Genomic DNA, 23801 nt, shown 5'->3' on the forward strand with positions numbered 1-23801 from the left:
CATCCATTGATGAACATTTAGGTTGATTCCAAAGTTTGGCTATTGTGAATAGTGCTACAATAAACTTAGGAGTGCAGGTATCTTTTTGATATGCTGATTTCCTTTCTTTTAGATCTATACCTAGCAGTGGGATTGCTGAGTCATATGATAGTTCTAGTTGTACTATTTTGAGGAACCTCCATATTATTCTCCATAATAGTTGCAATAATTTACATTCCCACCAACAGTGTATGAGGGTTCCCCTTTCTCCACATCTTCAACAGCATTCATTATTGCCTATCTTTTTGATAAAAGCCATTTTAACTGGGGTGTGATGATATCTCATTGCAGTTTTGATTTGCATTTCTCTGATGACTGACAATAATGAGCATTTTTTCATATACTTGTTGGCCATTTGTATGTTCTTTTGAAAAATGTCTATTCAGATCTTTGCCCATTTTTTAATCAGATTATTTGATTTTTTCCTATTGAGTTTTTGGAGCTACTTTATATTGTAGTTACCAATCCCTTATAAAATGGGTAGTTTGCAAATGTTTTCTCCCATTCTGTGGGCTGCCTCTTCACTTTGTTAATTGTTTCTTTTGCTGTACAGGATATTTTAATATAGATGTAATCCCATTTGTCCAATTCTTCTTCCCTTGGCTGTGCTTTGTGTTATTACTCAAGAAGTTCTTGCCCAGACCAATGTCCTTAAGAGTTTCCCCATGTTTTCTTTCAGTAGTTTCATACTTTCAAGTCTTAGATTTAAGTCTTTAAACCATTTTGATTTAATTTTTATATGGTGAAAGATACAGGTCTAGTTTAATTCTTCTGCATATGGATATCCAGTTTTCCCAACACCATTTATGGAAGAGACTATCCTTTACCCAATGTATGTTCTTGTCACCTTTGTTGAAAATAAGTTCACTATAGATATGTGGATTTATTTCTGTGTTCTCTATTCTGTTCCATTGGTTTATGTGTCTGTTTTTATGCCAGCATTATGCTGTTTTGGTTACTACAGATCTGTAGTATAATTTGAAGTCAGGTAATGTGATACTTCCAATTTTGTTCTTATCACTCAGGATGGCTTTGGCTATCCTGGGTCTTATTTGGCTCCATATAAATTTTAGGATTATTTTTTATATTTCTGTGAAGAATGTCATTAGTATTTTGATGGGGATTATGTTGAACCTAATCTTTGCTTTAGGTAGTATGGGGATTTTAACAATATTGATTTTTTCTATTCCATGAGCATGGAATATCTTTCCAATTTTTAGTGTCCTCTTCAATTTCTTTAATCAACATTTTATAGTTTTCATTGCAGAAATCTTTCATTCTTTGATTAAGTTTATCCCTAGATTTTTTTTTTTTTTTTTTTGAGACAGAGTCTTGCTTTGTTGCCCAGGCTAGAGTGAGTGCCATGGCGTCAGCCTAGCTCACAGCAACCTCAAACTCTGGGCTCAAGCAATCCTCCTGCCTCAGCCTCCTGAGTAGCTGGGACTACAGGCATGTGCCACCATGCCCGGCTAATTTTTTCTATATATATTAGTTGGCCAATTAATTTCTTTCTATTTATAGTAGAGACGGGGTCTTGCTCTTGCTCAGGCTGGTTTGGAACTCCTGACCCTCGAGCAATCCGCCCGCCTCGGCCTCCCAGAGAGCTAGGATTACAGGCGTGAGCCACCGCGCCCGGCCTATCCCTAGATATTTTGTTTAATTTTTAGCTATTGTAAATGGGATTATTTCTTGGTTTCTTTGTCAGATTGTTTGCTGTTGGCACATAGAGATTCTACTGATTTTTGAATGTTTGGAGTGGCTATAAATAATATCAGATAAAGGAGAATTAAGAACATAGTATATTACCTGAAATTTCATGATATTAAAGGGATCAATCCATCCAGAAGACAAATAATCGTAAATATGTATGTATTTGAATATATGGCTTCAAAATACATGAAGCAAAGTCTGAATAAAAGGAAAGGACAAATATTGATAGAGAAAAATAATAGAGAAAATAGAAGCCCTGAACAATACTAAATAACTTGATAAAATTGACATTTATAGATCCATATGCTTGATCAAAATTAAGTTTCAATAAATTTTAAAATAAAATTGAAATGATATAGTGTATGTCACCTAACTATAAAGGAGTTAAGTTAGAAACTAATAACAGAAAGATATCTGAAAAATTCTCATATATTTGTAAATAAAAGAACATGTTTCTAAAGATCCATGGAAAAAAGAAGAAATCACAAGGAAAATTAGAAAACATTTTGAAAGAAAAGAAAATTTAAAATACAACGTATCAAAATAATGGGATGCAGCTGAAAGTTGGAGAAAATTTTATAGCTTTAAGGTTTATATTGGAAAAGATAAAAATTCTAAAATCAATAATCTAAACTCCCACATTAAGAAACTAAAAAAGAAGAGCAAACTAAGCCAAAACTAAGCAGACGAAAGGAAATAATTAAGGTGAGAAGAAATTAATGGAACAGAAAAGGAATACAGAGAATTGATGAAACCAAATTCTGCTTCTTTGAAAAAAATCAACAAAATTGATAAACTTCTAGCTAAGTTTAATCAAGACAGAAAGCAGAGACAAACTAATAATATCCAGAATGAAATAGAAGGGGTCACTATGTATCCTATAGAGATTATAGTGATTATAAGAGAATATCATAAAATCTTTTGTGGCAATAAATATAACAATTTAGATTTAATGGACAGATTCTTTGAAAGACACAAATTACCAAAATTGACTCAACTAATTTCATTGTGATCAGCATCCATGGCAGTCTCCATGAAAACATTCTGACAAGGTCACTGATAACTACCCTGCTATTGAACACAATGAACTTTTCAATATTGACTTCTCTGTTTGATAGTATTGAGCACTTCTTGGAATTCTTTCTTTCCTTTTTGGTGAGATAATGCTCTCTTTGGTTTATTTCTACCTTGACGGTTATTCCTTATCATTATCTTTCATGGCTTAATTTTCTTTTGCCTGAATGGCAAATATAGGTTCTTTCTGGATTCTGTCCTCTCTGCTTTCACTCAAAAACCTCACCAGTTTCAAGTCTTCATTATCCTCTGTAGACCAATACATTCCAAATTTACAACTCAATCACCAATTGAATATCTGCACCTGAGTGTACAACAGGCACCACAAATTCAATACAGCCAAATGGAGTTGACCCCCTATCCAGACTGGAACTTTTATCTTTGTATTTTCTTTCTCAATAAATAGAATGAATCATTTGTGCAATTCCCTTGTTTTCCCAAGCCAGAAAATTGAGAGTCATCTTTCACTGCTTGCCTCTCTCACCTTTGTCTTCCTTCTAGTCATCAAGTTGTATGCATTCCACCTGTCCGCTGTTTGCATTATTACTACCTTAGGCCACTGTTTCTTTAATTCACTAAAACAGCTCCCTGTTTCCTCTTATTCTATTTTTACCCTACTTTAATCCATTGTCCATGGTCCCAGAATATTTCAGAACCAGAAATCTGATCATTCTCCTTCTTAAAACACTTTTTTATTCCCCTTTACTATTAGGATAAAAACCAAATCCTACTGGAACTTGCAGTGTCCTCTACAGTGTGATCCTTTCTTTTCTCTGAATCCATCAATTCCTCAGCCTTCACAATTTGCCTTTTTAAAATGCTTAACTCACTACTTGCAGCTCTATTCATTTATTCCCCCTTCCCACTGCCCTCAGGCCCTAAATATAGATGCTTTCTCAGCCAAGAAAGCTTTCTCCCACCCCCTGTTCCACTTTATTTCTTGTCCTTCAGAACTAAGCTCAAGCATTACTCCTGCTAGAAACTTCATTAGATTTCAGCAACCTGAGCTGTTATCTCTCCTAAGTATTCCTATATCACTCTCTTGATATAACTTGCATAAGACTTATTACACTTTGGAAAAATACTGAAAATAAATAATGACATTTGGAAAAGAAAAGTCATACCTCCACAGAAATAGGAAATGGAGGGAGAAATGTAAATGAAAATGTTAACACCACACACTGAGTTTGGTTAAATGGAGATTATGGAGAAAGACATTAGCAATAAAAGTAATTGATGGATTTTAACATCAAAAAAGAAAGGAAGGAAGGCAGGAAGGAAAGAAGGAAGGAAGGAGGAAAAAAATGAAAGAGTTGTTTATAGTAGTGTCTGGTAGAATGAAATTAAACAAAATGGAATTAAGGTTGCTTCTCTAGAGAAAAAAATCTCAATAATCAGATCCATTGGTCTGTGGCATGATCCCAATGAAGAAAGAGTGATAAGCCCCAACATTTAAGGCATTTTATACTGAAAATATCTAGAACTTGAAATATTAACTTGGTAAGGGCTAAAATTGTTCTATGGATGGAGGATTTCTGGGATCTTACAGATCTTTCCTCTCTCTAATTTTTGGATGCCATTAATTTCTGTGGTTCACACCCAGAGAGTCCTCTTTGTTCTGATGGGCTAGGAATATTAGAACCAAATACATGCAGTTTGCCACACATCTCCTCATTCCCCAGGTCCAGAACTTTGACTCTGCTTTGTTTCTGGAGGGGTTCAGGTCATAGTCTATGAACACAAAGAAGAAGCGTTTTCAAACTGGCATATGATGTTTGGAGGACCACGAACTTGCCATTCTGCAGACGTGGTACAGAGCACTTAATGTGATTGAAGGGAAGCAGGGAAGCCTTGAAGACAAATTGAGCGTTTGAGAGCCACAGGGTGCAATTACTTCCATAAGAGGTTTGAATCATTGACCTCTAGAAACTTTCTACTCTGTCTTTATTAAAAAATATTAATTGGTTCAAATATTGAATTTACTTGCTTTTTGCCTTACACAGGCAGCTGCTAGGAAGTATTTGATAGTAAGTACTGAGAATTATGGCATGTGCCAAAAGGATTTTAGAACTGGGATCTAAGTTGTGATCTAATTAAACAATAAGACCTGACAAAACAGTCACACAGTCACTAGTGGTTTGTTAATGACTTCCTGGGGCAGTTCAACTTCCCATGTCAAAAAGAACAAGGGCAAGGTCATCTGCCTTTGGCTGAGGTTATTTCTTTCCCTTTTAAGAATAATGTCTCTACTCTTCACCACCCTCATATCTTTTTCTCTCTCCACCTTTCTCTCTTTTTCTCTCTCTCTAACTCTCTCCTCCTCCTCTCACTCTCTCCTCTCACTCTCCCCCTGTTTGTGACCAGGAAGTCTGATTCAGGAGTCTCAAAAACAGCAAGACCAAAAAAAAAAAAAGTTCTTCACCAGCATCTAAAAATAAGCAAGAAAGAAATATCACACCACAGCCTACAGCTCTACCAAATAGAGGCATAAAGTGAGGCAAAGGAGTTCGACAGCTTGAGAGCACACATCACCACAAAGAGTGACATAAAGGAAAGAGCGAAGGCAACAAATAGACACTCAAACCTCAACTCCCACATGTGGAAACATCTGTGCAAATTGTGGCCACACCTGTAGGCCTGTTTAGAACACAGTGACAGGTCTCAGCTTGGGAGAGAGGCTTATCAGCATCACCTACTTTATGTATGACTTCCTGAAGGTCTTGGTAACTAAGTCCATTTTAGTATTGATAATTTTTTTAAAGAACAAATCCATTTGCTTAGGTGAAAAATTAGGTACAACTTTTAGCTTGGAGGACAGTTAGGTTTCTTTTAGACTATTTTAAGTGAATAAAAATTTAGTCCTTTAAACAACAACATTGACTGTATTGAATTAAAGATAAATTAAGGAATGTAATTAAAAGGCTATAATAGAGTCTGCTTGATTATTAAGGCTCTTTTGAGATCTTATTTTCTAAACAAAGAAAATATTTTAAAAATTTAGACGTCATATTATTTTAGGTGACAAATGTAGGTTTTTCTACATCAATCCGCATTTGAGGCCATTTGCAAATGGTATACTAGCTGCCTTCAGCCTGTGACCTATGCTTTTTTGCATAGAGCAGCCAGATAAAATATAGGAAACCTGGCTAAATTCCAATTTGAGGTAAACAACAAATAATTTTTTGGGATAAGTATGTCCTGTGCAATGTTTGGGACATTTTTGCTTGCTAAATCCAGGAACCCTATTTTCATACTATTTTTGTTTTTATATAATCTTCATCACTCTCCCTTCGTAAGGAAAGAAGACATAGAAGCATCGTGCCTGTGAGGTATTTGACACAAACCAAATTAACTGAGAAAATTAGGATTCTGTTTAAAGAAAATAAAGGCTTTCTTTGTAAGTGGACTCTGCCTGCCAGGCAGCCTCATACTGTGGATAGAAACTTATAATCTCCCAAGGAAAGTGTTAGGAGCAGAGGCCTGGGTCCTTTCTCAGAGACTGGAGATTCAGTTTCTTTCTTTAGCCTGGGGTGGAGAACAGGATCTGGGGTGATTTTCAGTACACACAATATTTTTTGGTCATAATCTTCAAAAACATTTGTCTGCCTATCATGTGTGCAGCATTGTTCATTACTAAAAAATTCCCTCTCAAACTTGTCCCATAATTATGATTGCATCTCAGAATATGGCCAGGGGAATCTAATTTAGACAGGTAAAACCGATTCGCTCATTTAATCTTCCTAGTAAGGATTTATTCACCTTCTCGTCCTCTAAAACACTGAGCTTTCTTTTTAAGTTTTTAATGCAGCAAACATTATCCTAGCTGCCCTCTCTCGTTGGGATTTCTGCATGGTTTACTCTAATTACTCCCGATGCCAGACCTTGTGTGCTATGAACAACTTCAAAGAAAAAGAACTAGAAAAGAAACAGGTTTTTTTTTTTTTTTTTAAGACACAGTATCAAGGAGACAAGATAGCATTTTGTTCTCATAATGTGATGGACAAATCATATGGATAATCTATTAGGATGATGGATGGTATAAATTTTCATATGAAACATCAACTGTAGTGAATTTCACCTAGAATGTATTTGAAACTGAACATTCTCTGTTTGGTCCAAATTTAATAGTCAGGTCTCTTAACTTTAAAACTTTTCCAGATATAAACAATTTGGTTAATTTTAATTATGTTCATTGTATTAATAAGAACCAGTAAAATCTTAGTTAAGAACAATTATTTCAGGAGGAAGTACCTGAAAATGAAACCCATTTCCTTCCTCAAGGCTACATAGTATCTTACCTTCAATGTCTATTTACTCTACTCTCCTGACATTGTTATTTCCCTAGTCTCTGTTTTTTTTTTCATAAAGCCATATTGACCCAATTAAATTATTTTTCTCTTGTTCTGTTTTGTTTTGCTATAGACTTTTAATTTTCTTAAGATGTATTTTGTTCAAAATGAATCTCTTCTATGTCTACCACATGCCAGAATTTGCCTCTCCTGGCCTTGTAAACTGTGATCTTTGTCCTCAAAAAGCTCACTGTCTGCTATGGGTTAGAGACAAGTAAAACAATTAAAGTAATAAGACGTGATGAATGCTGTGCTAGTTATATTTATAAGGTGCTTTAGGAGCAAAAATGATGGAGCAACTAATTCATAAGTGTCATTTTATAATTTTAATCAAAATAGGATTTTCATGAAATTATAAAGCTTAAAAGTATGCTACTGGTTAAAATTAGAACTAGTTTCAAAATCTGTTACTTCCTAGCCATATGACATTTAAAAAATGACTTAACTTCCCTGAACTTCAGTTACCTCTTCTATAAAATACAGATATTAATCTATAAGTTTGCAGGCTAAGATGATTAAGTTAAGGAGCTAGTTCCTGGTTACCACCAATGCTGTCACCACTACTACTGGCTGACATCCATTCTTGAGCTGTGGCCAGAACCTTATGTATATTATTCAATTAACCCTCATAACAGCCCTCTGAGGTCCATATTCCTCATGTTGCCACAATATAGATGAGGAAGTTAAAGTGCCCAGGATGACACAGCTAGTTCTTTGAACTCAGATTTCAGAGTCTCACCTGTAATCATAATACTGGATTAGTTCAAGGGAGCTACTATTCTTTCCCTTTTTATAATTATTGTTGTAACTGTTATTATTGAAGAAAATTTGGCTTCATCTATTTAAAGCCCTTTTTGTATAAACGAAAAATCAGAGGATAGAGAGGTTAAGACACTTGGGAAGCACAGCTAGTAAAAAACTGATACTAAATATCTTAGTCTGTCTGTGCTGCTATAACAAAATACCCCTATTGAATAATTTTTAAAGAATAGGAATTTATTTTTCACAGTTCTGGAGGCTGGGAAGTCCAAGATCAAGGTGTTGACAGGTTTGGTTGTCTGGTGAGGGTTTCCTTTTGATTTCAAGATGACATCAGTTGCTGTCTCATCCAGAGGGGAGGAGCTCTGTGTCCTCACATGGCAGAAGATGGAAGAACAAGAATTCTCATGGTCTAATCACCTCTTAAAGCCCCCTCCCTTAATACTATTACATTGGCCATTAAGTTTCAGCAGACTGATTTGGGAGGTGACACATTCATACCATAGCACCAAAACTTCTAAGTCAGTACATCATATTGCCACCTGTTTTCATACTGAACATCGGTTGTTAAATTGTAAAATGATATTATAATTTTTTAACCAGAAAACTCAGTGTGCATGGCTTGCCTCACATCAATCTCAGAAACAAATCAATCTGAGTTAAACAGAGGGCTGCCTTCTTTCCAAAGGCTGACTGAGGCAGTATCCATGAGCATCCATAGTACAGGTGAGTTTTCAGATCCTAAAATGACTTAGATGTATGGAAAGAGGGATCCTTTCCTGGGTTGTGAGAGCTTGGGATGATGTTTCTCCATGTAGGTGCCACAGAATCACAATGCCTTCCAAAACTAAAGGGACCCTGGACCTCACCCTGACCCAACCCCACATATTGCAGAAGCTTAAAGTGTGGCTTCACAGTTGAAATGACCAAGTCAAGTCCAAACAGCTGGTTGGTGTTCAGAATGTTCTTTAAATGAGAAAACTAAAATCAAATTACTAGATTTCCTAAATACCTATCAAGCCATTTCATTTAAGTTTTTTGATTGGACTCCATCCAACAATTCAATTTCCTTACTGTTCCACTCAATGTTTGCATCAGAGGCTGAGAAATAGATGTAAACTTCATTGTCATTGTAGAGGGGGAAAGTATCTGAAAACTAATTCCTCCTTCTAAAAAATAATCTCAGCATTATTGAAGTATAATTGACACATAAGAATATATAATTTAAAGATATACAACTTGATGTTTTAATATATGTATACATTGTGAAATGATCACCACAGTAAACCTGATTAATATATCTATTACCTCACACATTTACAATTCCTCCCTCCCTCCCTCCCTTCTTCCTTCCTTCCTTCCTTTATTCCTTCCTTCCTTCCTTCCTTCCTTCCTTCCTTCCTTCCTTCCTTCCTTCCTTCCTTCCTTCCTTCCTTCCTCCCTCCCTCCCTTCTTCCTTCCTTCCTTCCTTCCTTCCTTCCTTCCTTCCTTCCTTCCTTCCTTCCTTCCTTCCTTCCTTCCTTCCTTCCCTCCTCTCTCTCTCTTTCTTTCAGTGAGGACACTTATGCTCTACCCTTCTAGCAACTCTCAACAGTGGTGTTAACAGTAGTCATTGTGCTATATATGAATCTCCAGAGCTCATTGGTCTTGCGTAACTGAAACTTTGTACTCTTTGATCAATATCTCCCCCTTTCCTGCAACCCCACTGCACCCTCAACCCTGGCATTCGCTGTTCTACTCTATGAGTTTGCCTATTTTTGATTTCACATATAAATGAGATCATACACTACTTGTCTTTCCAGGTCTGGCTTATTTCACTTAACATAATCTCCTCTAGGTTCACCCATATGGTCATGAATGGCAGGATTTCCTTCTTTTGTAAGGCTGATTAATATTCCATTGTATATATACAGCCCACAATTTCTTTATCCATCCATCTATTGACAGAGATTTAGCTTGTTACCATATCATGGCTATTGAGAATAATGCTGCAATAAACATGGGGGTGCAGATATCTTGTCAAGATCCTGATTTCATTTCCTTTGAGTGTATACCCAAAAGTATGAGTGCTGGCTCATATGGTAGTTCTATTTCCAATTTTGTAAGGAAACTCCATACTGCTTTTCATAATGGCTGTACTAATTTATATTCCCACCAGCAGTGTACAAGTGCTCCCTTTTCTCCACATCCTCACCAACACTTGTTATCTTTTGTCTTTTTGATAATAGCTATTCTAACAGGTGTGAGGTCATATCTCATTTTGGTTTTGATTTAATTCCTCTTTTATTAGACAAATAATATTTCTTCAGATGTGACATTGCATCCACTGAAAAATGTAAAACAAAGATACCAGATCATAATACATTATGTTTTCATTTATCTCTTTGTTTATGTTCCTTTATTATTGTAATTTGGTCCCTACAACATAAGTTATGCTATCCTAGACACCATGCTTGCGACGTTTAATTAAATTCTCACAAAAACCTCTGCAAGGTAGGCAATTTTATTTCCATATAAAAAAATCTGAATCTCCAAATGATTAAACAATTTGCCCAAAGTCTCACACCTTATTCGTGCCAGATTCAGGATCACAACTCAGGTGTTTCTGAATCCCAAGCTGGTACTCTTTTTACCATATGTGGTTTCTGAAAAGACCATGAGTTTAAGTCCTTCTGAATGAGAAGAAACGTAACTAGGGAGGAAAGCAAGGTATGGCAGGCTCAGGAATAAAATACAGATCTATAAGCCCTCTGACTTAGTGACTGTGGGCATTAGCTCCCATCACTATGTTTGGGGAGGATAAACAGCATACAAAACAGGAAGGAGGCCAAAAGGACCCACTAAGGGCAACAGCAAGTCCTTTGAATCCATGTTCCTTGGGAATAGACCTTCACTATGGCTGGGTTATGGTTCCTGCATCATATCTTTCACCACATAAGTCAGTAAGATAATATTCCCATATAACTGACATCATCAGACCATCTCTCCTGCAGCTGCCCAGAAAGGAAAGAGTTGTTGATCTTGCCCTGGGTGATGATGCAGATAACTATTTCTCCAATCTTTGAGAAACAAAGCCCATTCTCTATCAAATATATGTCAAGCATATTCTCACTAAACAAATTATAATACTTCATATTTGATTCTGCTATAGGAAGAGGTTTTTTTTATTCTTATGCCAATTAAAAAATTTATAGGTCAGATTAGAGATGGTGTTGTGGTTAAAACCACCAGGCATTTCCATGTTTATGTGATGAGTTTGTGAAAATGTTGCAAATGCATCCCATCCTGTCTAAAATATGTTTGAACTTCAATGTGGAGGGACAAAAAATTACCCCCAGTCAATGATTCTATATTTCATGGAACAGAATCAAATTGTCTAAATATTGCATAAAGAAGGTCATCTAGGGACTTTTTTTCACATGATGACTTTTTAAATCCTCCACCCAATGTCAGAAATTTTTTAAACTCTAGATATTCAGTAGAGATGCCAAAGGGTCTTTAAGCAAAGAAGAAATAGAAATCAATGCTAGAATTATCATTTTGAACAGGGTATTGACAGCTATAATAAAGTTATAGCAACTAGACCTGGGAATGTAAAGTCAGTTAATGGACTTTATTTAGACAATATCAGATAAGGACATTAGTAATAACTGTTATCTTGATGGATAAGCTTAAATTCAAGAAAATGTTTCCCCAAACACAAGTTGTTGTGAATTCCTTTCCCTTTTATCTTACAGTAGGCAGAAGATTGCAACCTCCTATTATGAAATAGCATCATAAAATGCAGAGCACAGCCACCCTGACTAAAACCACCTTGCTCCTCTGCTGATACAGACAAACTAGCAGTAAATGCTTTTTGAGCTCCTGGCGTGCAGATAAATTCCTACAGATGTCCCCAATTGGACTGAGAGATTGAGAGACACAAGGGAGAGAATAGCTGAGGCCAGGAGAATTTAACATGGCAATTAACAACCCTTCGGCTTCGCTAGACCCCACAGCACAAGACAGGATGGAAGTAACCAAAAATCTCTCCAGCAGAGGAAATGATAAATTGGTTGGGTCCCAGGGGTTGCCGGACACAGTTATTACCCAATGGCAGACCAGGACGGTGTGAAAGTCTATGCAGGGAGGTCAGAAAATGAAACATGGCTTTAAATTCCCAAGGAGAGCTTCTTTGCTTACGTCTCAATTGGTGCACCTTTTCCCCTCATTTTCGAAGACTCGGATCACATCACATAATCTGTATTATTAATACCTTCACTATCTGAACAAATACCTTCCAAAACATAAAGTATATAAAACAATTGTAACTATTATCAGCAGTGATTCTGTCCTTGAAAAGTTAGAAAAGTAAAAGATAAAATTGAAAATGAAAATATTTAAAGACTTCCAGAAATTTTTTTTAAGCAGAGAGAGTGTGTGAGGAAAGAGGAATCTTAATCTTCCTTCTGTGTCAATACTGATAGCTGCTTTTAGGCATTATTTTAACCATCACATATGGTTTCTAACAACTTTAGCGCTGTATTGAAATTAACTCTTAACATTTCTCAATTTCTTAGGGTGTCGGTTTTATTTTATCAGAAAAATGTGGTTAATAGTATTACTCACAACACTACTGTGACTATTAATTTACAACAATACATGCAAATGCTAACAGAGTGCCTGGCACTGAGGAAGTTCTCAATATGTGTTAGCAGCAATGGCGATGACGATGAGACTGAAAAAAGAAGATGATGAAGATGATAATGATGATGGCTTTCAAATGTCATTCTAGCTAGATTTTATAATCCATAGAGCAGTGACCATGTCTGCTTTGTTTATGGCTAAAACCCCAGCATCTGAGCACACCGCCTGAAATGCAATTAATATTTATCGATTGAGAGAATGAATGATTACATGAGTTTTTAAAATGCTGAATTCCACACTGTGTTACTATTGATTTAACTTAATTATGAGGATTGTTAGGAGTCATTAAAAAGGAAGTGGGAAATGGATTTAGTAAAAATCAATATCATCAGAATACGTTAATTGAGGGACTACTATGTCTGGGGCATAATGCTTAGAATATCAATTTGCAATAGATATAAAAAACCCAAGATACAGAGGATAGCCTAATATAAAGATAATTTTCTAACTGGTATAATAAAGCAGTCATGGGACAATGCTACAGACATTTCAATTCTATTTTTTTTCCTGCAAATTTCTAATATTTTTCAAAATGTCAATTTCAAGAGTCTGTCCCCTTTTCTTCTTTCTCTCTCTTTCTTTCTCTTTCCTTCCTGCCTCCCTCCCTCCCTCTTTCTTTCTTCTCTCTCTTTCTTTCTTCTCAAGGGCCACATACATATATGTTTTAAGTCCCTCCCCACACAAAAAAAGTCCTGGAAATGTTAATTTTTCTATTGAATTGGCTCTTGGTATTTTCCACTTACATGCCATTTTAATTGAAACTCTGAACAATTTTTACAAGAAGAGACAGAAAGCCCACTCACACTGGAATTCCTTTCAGGGTTCCACAGCTTTGGCCTTAACATCCTCAGCTGACCTGAGCCTCAGGCCTGAGGGAAGACTTGGCCTCTCTAGTCAGTTCCGCTCATCTCCAGAGGCCTAAGGTGACATTCAGAGGGTTATTTAGCAATGCCGATGTTACGCTGGAAGGGTATTTAGTTCCATGAACTTTTTACCTTTTATGAAGCTTTGTCCTCACTGCCTTTATCTTCCACTGGCATCTCAAAACACACCATCACTGGCTTGGGAGACATTTAAGAAGTTGAAGAGCAGCTACGCAGGGGTGAACACTGTTTGGTCTAAATTTAAGAGTGCAGTGTCTATGTTTAAAGTTCTTTTGAATGTGTAAAAATCTTCATTCAGTGCAACAGTTTCAGTAGAAAGTGCCTAAAAATGAATTGCATTTCCTGTCCTAAAGCAGTGTCTAAAGTTTAATGGCCATTTTTTTCTTAGCCCTGACAAAATGCTCTTTGCCTAGCCACGCTGTCCACAAAGCCAATGAATTTTCAATTTTTTTTTTTGCAGTTTTCCGTTTGTTTTTGTGTTTGCTTTGTTCTGTCATGAATACATGATTCTATCATGGCTTTATTTATTTGACAGGCATTTATTAGTTGATACTGTGGGCTCAACACCGAGAGACATGCAGTCAAACTAGACATGATTCCTGTGCTCCCAGGCCCCCTTGTAACTCTACACATGAACTAGCTGCTCTCCGTGCACCTTCACCCCATCTCTTAGCCTGCTCTGTTCCTCTTCGTATCACACATCTTATGTGTTACATATTGATTTGCTATTGTGTGTTTCTCCCACTATACTGTAAGTATACCTAGGGCAGTAATTGGCACAGAGTAAGGACACAAAAAGTATCTGCTGAAACAATTAATGAATATTAGAAGAAACACTTTAATATGCATTCTGCTCTATAAGCCTGGGGGTGGTCACAAAGGTGTTTGTTTTTGTGATAAATCACAAAAACAAAGGTGTATATTGAGGTGTATATTTTTGACGTATGGGTTTCTCTGCTTCTGTATTACATTTTGTAAACTTCTGTGCTTAAAAAATCACGTTAAATTACTTACTTGTTGGCTACACCAACTAGTTCTTAATGATCAATGTCAAAATGCATTGCTTGAATAAATCACTACATTTTATGTCGCCACAGCCTAACCTAGGTAGCCAGGTGACTGTCTATCTAGGCATTTATAACCATTAGAGTTTATTGAGTGCCTACTCCATTTATTTCTTACTATGTTATCTCTCAAGAAGTTTAGGGGCGGAAAATTCTTTACAAGGTGACAACTGCTCACAGGCCAAGTGGTATGAGGAACTCTATACTAGCAACCTAACTTCTCAGGCCCTGAGCAGACATCCAGAGCTGGAGATTGGGGGAGGCTCGCTGAGGTGAAGGAGTCAAAAACTCAGCACTGGCTCACAGAGGAAAGTGGGTAGACCAAATACCCAGTCTTAGTGGAACAGATCTTTTTCCAGACTGGAAGTGGGTGCAAAACTATATCTAAATTCAATGTAAAAAGTCACACATACAATGAAAAAAATCCAGTTTGGCTTCAGTATTCAAAATAAATTCATTTGATGAGTGTGTTCTGCATTTTGGAACAGAAATCTGTTTCATAGACAAAATGTGATGGTAAGGTTGATGGGTGTTCAGCATGGAGGATGAGGTGCATGCTTTTGACATTCTTATCCTTCTGAGTCCCCTCCCCAGTGTGTGTCACTAAGAGATGACCTCCACGTATAACCATCACCCATGTGCTTGCGTGTCAGTGCCAGGATTTCATGTCTAGGGCTACGGCTGTACTTGATAAACAGGTTAGGGTCAGTTGCATTAAATAAACATTTTTATGGCTTATGAAAGCCAATGTTTTAGAAACCAAAGAAAATAATTATGTCCTACTTAAAGAAGGTTTATTTCAAATCCTAGCTAGGGCCCCACTGTGGCCACTGCTTACATTTTTCAAAATTGATTTTCCACCATATAAACAGTTACTCTGATGTTACGTGTGGCATTTCCTCCCAGTAACAATGATACAGTGTCTCTGAAACATTGCCTGGTATTTCCCATTTTTCTTTCCGTGATACTTGTTTCTTTACACATTCTTTCCAGGAGAACTTGTACTGTGCATCTACCATGCTAACTGTTGCCCTGCATGTCCCAGGAAGATAGGGAATTGGGAAATTTTACAAGCAGAATTTTACTCACTCCTTGGAAATGAAGGCTTTGCTTGCATTAGTCTCCCCTCAATAAGTCTTATTCACTTTCACGTCCAAAGCATTAAGGCCTGCACTAATCGGTTTTCACTGTATTGCTCCCCAAGGCAAACTTGGGAAGGAGAAGTTGGTCTTTAGAGCTTATCCAAGCTCCTTTCCTCTCTCCTTTCTCTTCTCTCCTCTATTAGGAACATTTCCTATTTGCTCTTTCCCGGAGCCATGAGCACTGGCTTCCCCAGGCCTGGAATTTCACCTGGCACTCCCCCATGACTTGATGTCGTGGCCCAAGTCTGCCTAGCTCCCTTCAAAGTTCACCTGCCTGTGTCCTCATCCAGGAGATCTCTGCTTCCTATTTCCCAAAGTAGCTATAAAAAGTACTAAGTGGAGTTGTTAGTATCTGTCAAAATATAAGACCTATATATCTTTTTGGAAGCAGAAATCAATAGACTTAGAGAGAGAAGGCCTCAATTCACATTCCAGCTCTTCCACTTAGGATCTGGGTGACAAATCTCATAGTTTATATACCTTGATTTTCTTAACCTATAAAATGGAGTTGACAATTCATATTATGCAGTATTAAGAGGCTCAGGTTAGGTGAAATGAGTGAATTGCTTGCAAGTTGTAGATTTTACAGTGGTGCAATATTGTTTTAATTAATAATATTAAGGGTAAAATTTACCCTTCTCTACTGTTAGCAAGAATGTTGTGGCCTGCTCCACCTGTGTTTAGGGTGCAGGGCTCTTCTTGGAAAGCAGAGGGTAGTTTGTTTTCATAATTTAAGACATAGATACTCAGTTTCTTTATTTGAACCCCACGCCCAGTTTCCTGCCCCCAATCTTTCCATCCATAAATGCTTTAGTTCCACATAACTTCCATGTGAAAACTCTCCAAGAAACCCAACCCTCCCTGGGTAGGCAGGTTACCTTGGAGAATCAGCACACACACAATGATAGTATTTATAACCAGGGAGTAAGAACCCTGCCTCTGTTCCAGGCCTGTAGCCTCACTAAATAAATGCAGGGCAAGTGGCACTTGAGAAGGAGGGAACATGCCTCAAACTCATTAAGAAAGTCTAGTCGGAGAGGTGGGGTGTAATTGTATATTGTGTGGCACTATGCAACGTGGAGGTGGAGCCGGTCGCCAAGAGAGCCCTCTCTGTACAAAGGGGTCAGAGGCAGTCCACTCACCCATGCCTGGGCCTTTACTCACTAAATGTATGTACTTCCAAAATGTGTAAGTGTGTAATTTGAGATGCTGGAGAAGAGCAGAGAAAGAAGAAGAAATATTCCCAAAGCTAAAACACTGAACAACACATATGTTACTCAGTCTTTACATCCATACCTCTAAATAGTACAGCAAATATGTTAGTACTCCAAAGAGCAGAGAAACTGAGATGGGTCTTCATTCCATGATGCTCAGGTCAGTCAAGAAGGTTACATGGTCAAATCTGTAGAATTCTGCAAGAAATTCCAATTTCAGTGGGCTTTTTGGCCTCCCATCCATCATATAGAATTGGCTCTGTATTTCAATTAAAATGGAATCTAAGAGGAAAGTCCCCAAGGGCCAATTTCAGTAGGAAAAATACTTTCAATGATTTTTATTGGCTTGAGACTTTGCCACTGATACTTCTAGCTATGTCTCGATATGATTTTGGTCTAATAAAAAAAAGTTTGAATGCCTCAAACCTCTAAGTTAAACGTCTTCCCATGGGGTATATTTAAAACACATTGGTGTAATGAAAGCACTATTTAAATTTATCAGGAAAGGAAAATCCATTGAAATAGAGTGTCCTCTATGTCAATAAAATAGTTGCTTATCAATTTGTTTATTTAATTGGTTACAATCAGTCTATCCATTTAATATCACGTAAGTCTATTGCTGTTTTGTGGTTATTAGCATCAGATAATGAAAATATTGTGGGCAAAGTTTTCTCCTTAGCTTCACGGATTGTCAGAAGACTTCCTCGCCAACTCTTTGAATTACTGTGCTTCCTAGAAAACTTTGAGAGGTATGTGAGTGGGGCACTGCCTCTGTTTTTCTAGCATTACCGTGGCTTCAGAGTAAGAGCTCATGGGCTCATTTGAAAATTCTTTTAGTGTTTTCATCCTAGCTCGTGGCATCACATTTTATTTTGGTGTATAGAAAGCGCAGTATGTGAGGAGGATAATATCATATCAAAAAGAACCCTGGAGATAGCTGTAAAGTATAACAGTTAGCAACTCGGCAGAGAACCTTCCATCAAACAACCTGAAGTGAGGTTGCTTTGTTCATTAAACTGACCTACATGAACCATTATTGCTATTTGGCTCTGAATTATTAAAAATCAGTAGCAAGATTTAGCACACCTCTAACTCCAGGCTCTCCTGTTCTTCAAGATAAAAACAGTCTCTCTTTGTGCTAGTTAGAAAACATATGTGAATGTACTAGCACTCAGCTTCTAGTGATAACCTTGTTAGTGTCTATATAACTGCATGTAACCACTCAGCATGACATCCTTTTCCATTTCTCTTTATGAATAATTTTGTTATACCTCATCCATTTTCTAGTGCTCTTTATTACAGCATGCTACTACATTTATTAGAGTTCCCATCAGAGAATTCTTCTTCTTGTTATCCTTAATAGTGCCATGTACTGCCCTCTCTTGACTGTAAACCTGGCTCTGTTCAAAGCACATTTATTAGTTTATAACCCTTACATTTTAAATTCCTGCCAAGAACTTCCTGGGTGAAGAATAAGTTTGCAATAAATATTCACACATACACACCACTACTACCACCACCACTACCACCAACACCATCACTTCTATTAGAATTATAGTGCCAAGGGACTGCCTTTTAGTCCACAAACATCAGAAAACACATGGGCTAATAACTCCTTCATTTAAACCCATTATGATCAGGCATTTCAGGAAGCTTTAAGGGTTGATTCTGGAACACAGACTTGGACTTGAAGCTTTGACCTGAATCAGGTGGCATGTTGGTTTTTGTGCAACAGCATTGCTAGGTTCTTATTGTACAGACCCTAACTAGAGGCAGAAATAGGCTGAGAAAAAAATAACAGCCTTGGCTTATGATAATTTCGCAATAATCTGATCCAAAATTCTTTTGCAGTTGGGCAGATTAGATATTAGCTGCTTGACTTCACCAAATTGCCTTCTTTGGGTCCACTGTAAGATCATCGTTGAAATACAGAGATGTGGAAAATGAGTGGGCATTCTTGTCCCTGTATTGGTTAATCATATATATGTGAAATAAAAGTTTCTCTCCCAAGGGACAGAAAACTCAATCTCTCTTTATCTTCTGTTCTTCAGAGGGAGAGGTGAAGAAGTTGGAAAAGAAGAAACATTGCCAAGAGGAACAAGAGAAAAATGGGCAGGAGAAGGATGAAAAATAGGGAGTGACCACTACTACCATACCATAAAAGTCTGTTATCTATGGAATTTGCCAAATGTGCATCCACACATAATCATAAAATTCACTAAAAGCTTTTGCCACTTTTGCTTCAAGTAGATTTGCTCCTTCTTTGTCCAAACAATAAAATACATTGTTACAGGAAGATGTAAGTTCAGAGATGCCAAATATCTTATAATTTTTGGAGCTCACAAACCCGTCATTATGCATCTAGCTGCTGAAAGTCCTAATGGATAGCAAGAGGCAGCCATCACCAATAATGGGACCAGGTCACCAGGGGAAATCCAATGGGTTTCACTCATAATTAGGTTCTGTTTTGATTCCCAGAGACGTGTGTGCTCTACTACCAAGTCCAGGAACTGCTGTACATATGATTAATAGCAGTCCTTAGACAGACAGGCATATCCTCTCTGCCTCCTGTTATTAGCTGCTATTATTTCACATTAAACTTCTTTTGTTGTTTTTTTTTTTGTTGTTGTTCTTGTTGCTGTTGGCATCTAGAATACACATGTTGTTTGCTTTGTATGAGAATTTACACCCACTAGACTTTGCCACTGTTAGTACCATTTCAAGGTCACAACAGAGTTGGCAGATTTAGAGACAAAATATCCAAAGATGGGAGGAGCCTGGAATTGTATACCTCCCAGGAGGTTATTTTTATATTCATTTACAATGACTGTTAAAAATGGTGGCAGTTTTTCTTTCTCTTTTTTTTTTTTTCCTTTGGTCATCCACAAGAGACAAACAACACTTCTTATTCCCTGTTCCCTTCCCTAACCCATCTGCTTCCTGATATTGAGTTTTCCACAACTGCATCCATAAATACTATTGCATGATATGTTCCATTTGCAGCAAACCGGAGGCAGTTTCTTAAGTGTCTAGTTAAGAGAAATTTCCTGTTGTATATATCCATTTACAGAAAAAGTATGCTGAACATGCTCAACTCCATGCCCGCAGTTCTTAAGACATGAATTCTGGAATGTGCGGAGACATGGAGCTTCTGTAATGGCAAAGGAAAGCTTGATACTGGTATTTGAGGGGTAAGCACAGAAAGTGAAGCGTACCGTCTGGAGGATGGTCACGCTTGAAGCTCTGACTAGAGGGGGGAAGGGGGCAAGGACAATATATGTAACCTTAACATTTGTACCCCCATAATATGCTGAAATAAAAAAGAAAAGAAAAAAATCTTGGTGTAAGGAGACTTCACTAACTAGAACTATATCTTCTAAAGAGAGACTGACAGGGATCCAAGAAGTGCAAGGAAAATTGAAAACCTAGAAGATGCCTTATGCTAGTGAGAACAGAAGACAGAAGAGGAGAAGGTATAAATGTCAGGAAGATGAAAAGACGAGCCTTACGAAAGAAGAATACTCAACGGGGAGCAGAGACTGAGGTTATACCTGGGATCAAAAGACAGTAAAAGGAGAACTAGTCAGTGACTCAGTGTGAAGTAAAAATGACTGGGTGCAGGTGGTTTTATTTTTAATATATTTAATTCAGTCTAGGAACCACTGGTAAGGGTATGAAACGGTGACAAAGATAAAGTGGAAAATAGTCCATATTTAAACAATCACAGCCAATTGTCACCACAAAATTGTTTGACATGGACTGAAGATGAAATTGATTGCTATTTGACTACAACTGATTTGTACATAATGCAAATTTTGCATTAGACTCATATAACTGTCCCTGATGCACATGAGTTCCTGCTTACATAAATATAAGAGGGCTTTTGATACCCTAAGTTGTTCCTTCTGAGGCCTTTCCCTGAGCACTCTTGGGATGAAAGATAGGTACCCCTTCCATTTCACTTTCAAAGTCCTCTTCAAATCAGAAGATCATGGGCTTTCTTTCTCTATTTTGCTCTCATCTCATTAGCTTCTATAATGTTTCTTAATGTAACAAACTCTTTTTATTCTACTTGGTAAAAATAAGTACATATACTTGTGGATTCCATATTTGGCCCAATAGCTAAGGTTCTTCCTGAATGATAATTTCTCACTGTTGGACCTACCCAGAGGTGAATTAGGGTCCTAGGAAAAATTCAGTACAAATTGCAGGCTTACTATTTATCTTTCATTTAGAGAGACTGTTTCCCTCAACATCTTGAGCCACTAGGGAAAAAGTTAAGAAATTTTATGGTTAGATAAACATCTGAATTCCTGTGATGATTGTAAAATTTTTCCTATGACTATGTGTATGTGTCACCAATGGCAATTAATTATTAGAATGGGCCAATAAAGGTGGTTTCTCAACATTCTTACATTTGTGCTTTCTGCAAGCATTACAGAAGATTCTCAATCTCATCTACCACAACAAAAGGGCCCTATCACTGCCATATTCCCTCTCCACATTGGGATTTACCTGGCTTTTGCCAAAACCACCAAGACTCTCAAGTGCCAAAATTAATTCTTGTAATATGCCACCCACCAGGAAAATGCTATTCACTTTTACCTTCAGTTTTCTGGAGTTCTATTATTTTTCCCCAAAATTTATGAAAAATACTCATTTTCTTAAGCTCTCTTAAGAGCCAAATTAACTATATTATTAATATAAATCTCTTTAAATTTTGTAGTCATTTCATTTAGAAACAGTCATCTAATTCTTAGATATTATTATGTATGCATAAGTAACAGAGTCATTGAAAGTCTAATCTTTGGTTATACTGAATGTACTGTTACTATTTCCCTTTACCCCTTAACATCCTGGAATTACAACCCACAAAAGCAATTCAAGCATTGAAAGTAAATGGAGCTCACACTACAGTTTGCATTTTGGATTTACCCCTATAAACCTTTAACTAAGATTCCTGGTGAAGACTGTGCTCTCCGATCACCCAGAACAAACAAAGAGCTATAAGTAGAAAAGTAAGAATCATGAATCTTAATGATGACTAATGTTCTGGCATAAATGTCACAGCTCACGATATAGAACTTTATTATTTATATGAAAGTTTGCATGATTAAATTGAGGCATATTGACAAATATTGGATAAGTCAACTTTTCTTCATAGATTTCTTATTATGAAAGTCTTTTATGTTACCTGAATCAAATAAAATGGTCCAAACAGAAACAATTGTTTGCTTAATGGTCTGTGAAACTAGGACCAATGATTGCACTTTTAATTTCTGGCACTTAGGCTCTCAAACATTTAATAAACTCATCACAATGCTAGAATTTCTTCTTTTGCCTCTGTACTCTGTTATGGCTCAGAGATTAAATTTCAATAATGTAATCAATAGTATGACAAGGAGATTGGGGCTTTCTCAGGGAGATATTACACAGAGAAATACAAGGAATTTCTTTCTAGGCTAGTATGGAAAAGAGATGTAAGCAATGGCAATCCCTCTGGCTCTCCTTAACCCTACTCAAAGACTCCCCCACCCCTTCACTCAGCGCTCTCTGCCTCCTGAGCATTGCTCATTCCTATCTGTTAAAAACTCAAAATATCAGAACATCAACCACCTTCCCTATATGTACTCTATTTTTCAATTATATTACTTCATACTATCTGAATGTATTATATATATTAAAATATATACAAAAAATATAAAATTATAAACACAAGATAATGAGAAAAGCATTATTTTAAAAGATCATTAGCTAATATCTCAGGGCATATTTTCCATTCGGGGTTTATTGTTATGATAATGGATGATTGAATCCATATTTCAATTAATTTTTCTTGATTTTTAAAATTCAGTTTGGAAGAAATATTGCAAGATTTTAAAAAAGTCTTCATGGTTTTTAGCTCACAGAAAACTTTTATTGTATGAGTGGAAGAAGCAGCTTTGTACTTTTGCTAGATTCACCTGGGCTTGCATTACTGGTACTATCTTCAATCAGCATTAAGTCTCAGCCAGGAAATTTGTGAGCCACTTGTCTACTTTGGGAGAGTTAGTTTAGTTAAAACTTGATAATATCATCTATAAATTTACATCATTGGCCATACATAAACTAGAACATACCCCAATATGCTGAAAATAAACAAATGAGCTGAAGGTGACTCTATTAATCATTTTGCCTTACAGAATTATTACCCTTCTCCGAGGGACACTTGCGTAACACATGGCCCTCCGACACACAGACTGAGCAAGAACCATTTAAATCTGCTTATTAAATCTTAATAAAGGTTAATTGCATCCTTCTTATTAATATAGACAATAAGAATACACAGAAGCTACAGTGTTTTCTTCTTGCACCTCAATAGATCATCTTGTACAATGGATCAAGTCTACGTTTCCAAGTTTGGAAGCTATGTCATCCTAACTGAAAAACCTGAAGTTTGCTCTCACATTTTTTTCTTCTAATTTTTAATACTGTCTCTGGAAGCCAGCTGTATCACCAGTCCAAACTTCTCTTCTCAGCTACAAGCCCAAATATGCATTACAATAACAATCTGCTGAACATCTCTATATGGAAATCTGACTTTTCTAAAACTGAACTTGCATTTTAGATTCATGGTTCTACCATTCATCCTTTACCCAAGTAAGTGTGCATGATCTCTCCTTCTTTGCTTGCCACATTCATGTCAACAGAGTCCTTTTATTCCACCTCTCACAATCTCTCCAAGCCACCACTACTAACCCTACTTTAGTTCCTACTTTTACTGTTTCTGCCCTAAATGATGGGAAGTTACCTGCTGATTTCCTCTAGTATTATCACCATCCAACAAATTCTCATAGTATTTTTGGATGATCTTTTAAAGGATAAAAATTTTGTTACTACA

The sequence above is a fragment of the Microcebus murinus genome, chromosome 2 (genome assembly GCF_040939455.1).
Source record: "Microcebus murinus isolate Inina chromosome 2, M.murinus_Inina_mat1.0, whole genome shotgun sequence".
Lineage (NCBI taxonomy): Eukaryota > Metazoa > Chordata > Mammalia > Primates > Cheirogaleidae > Microcebus > Microcebus murinus.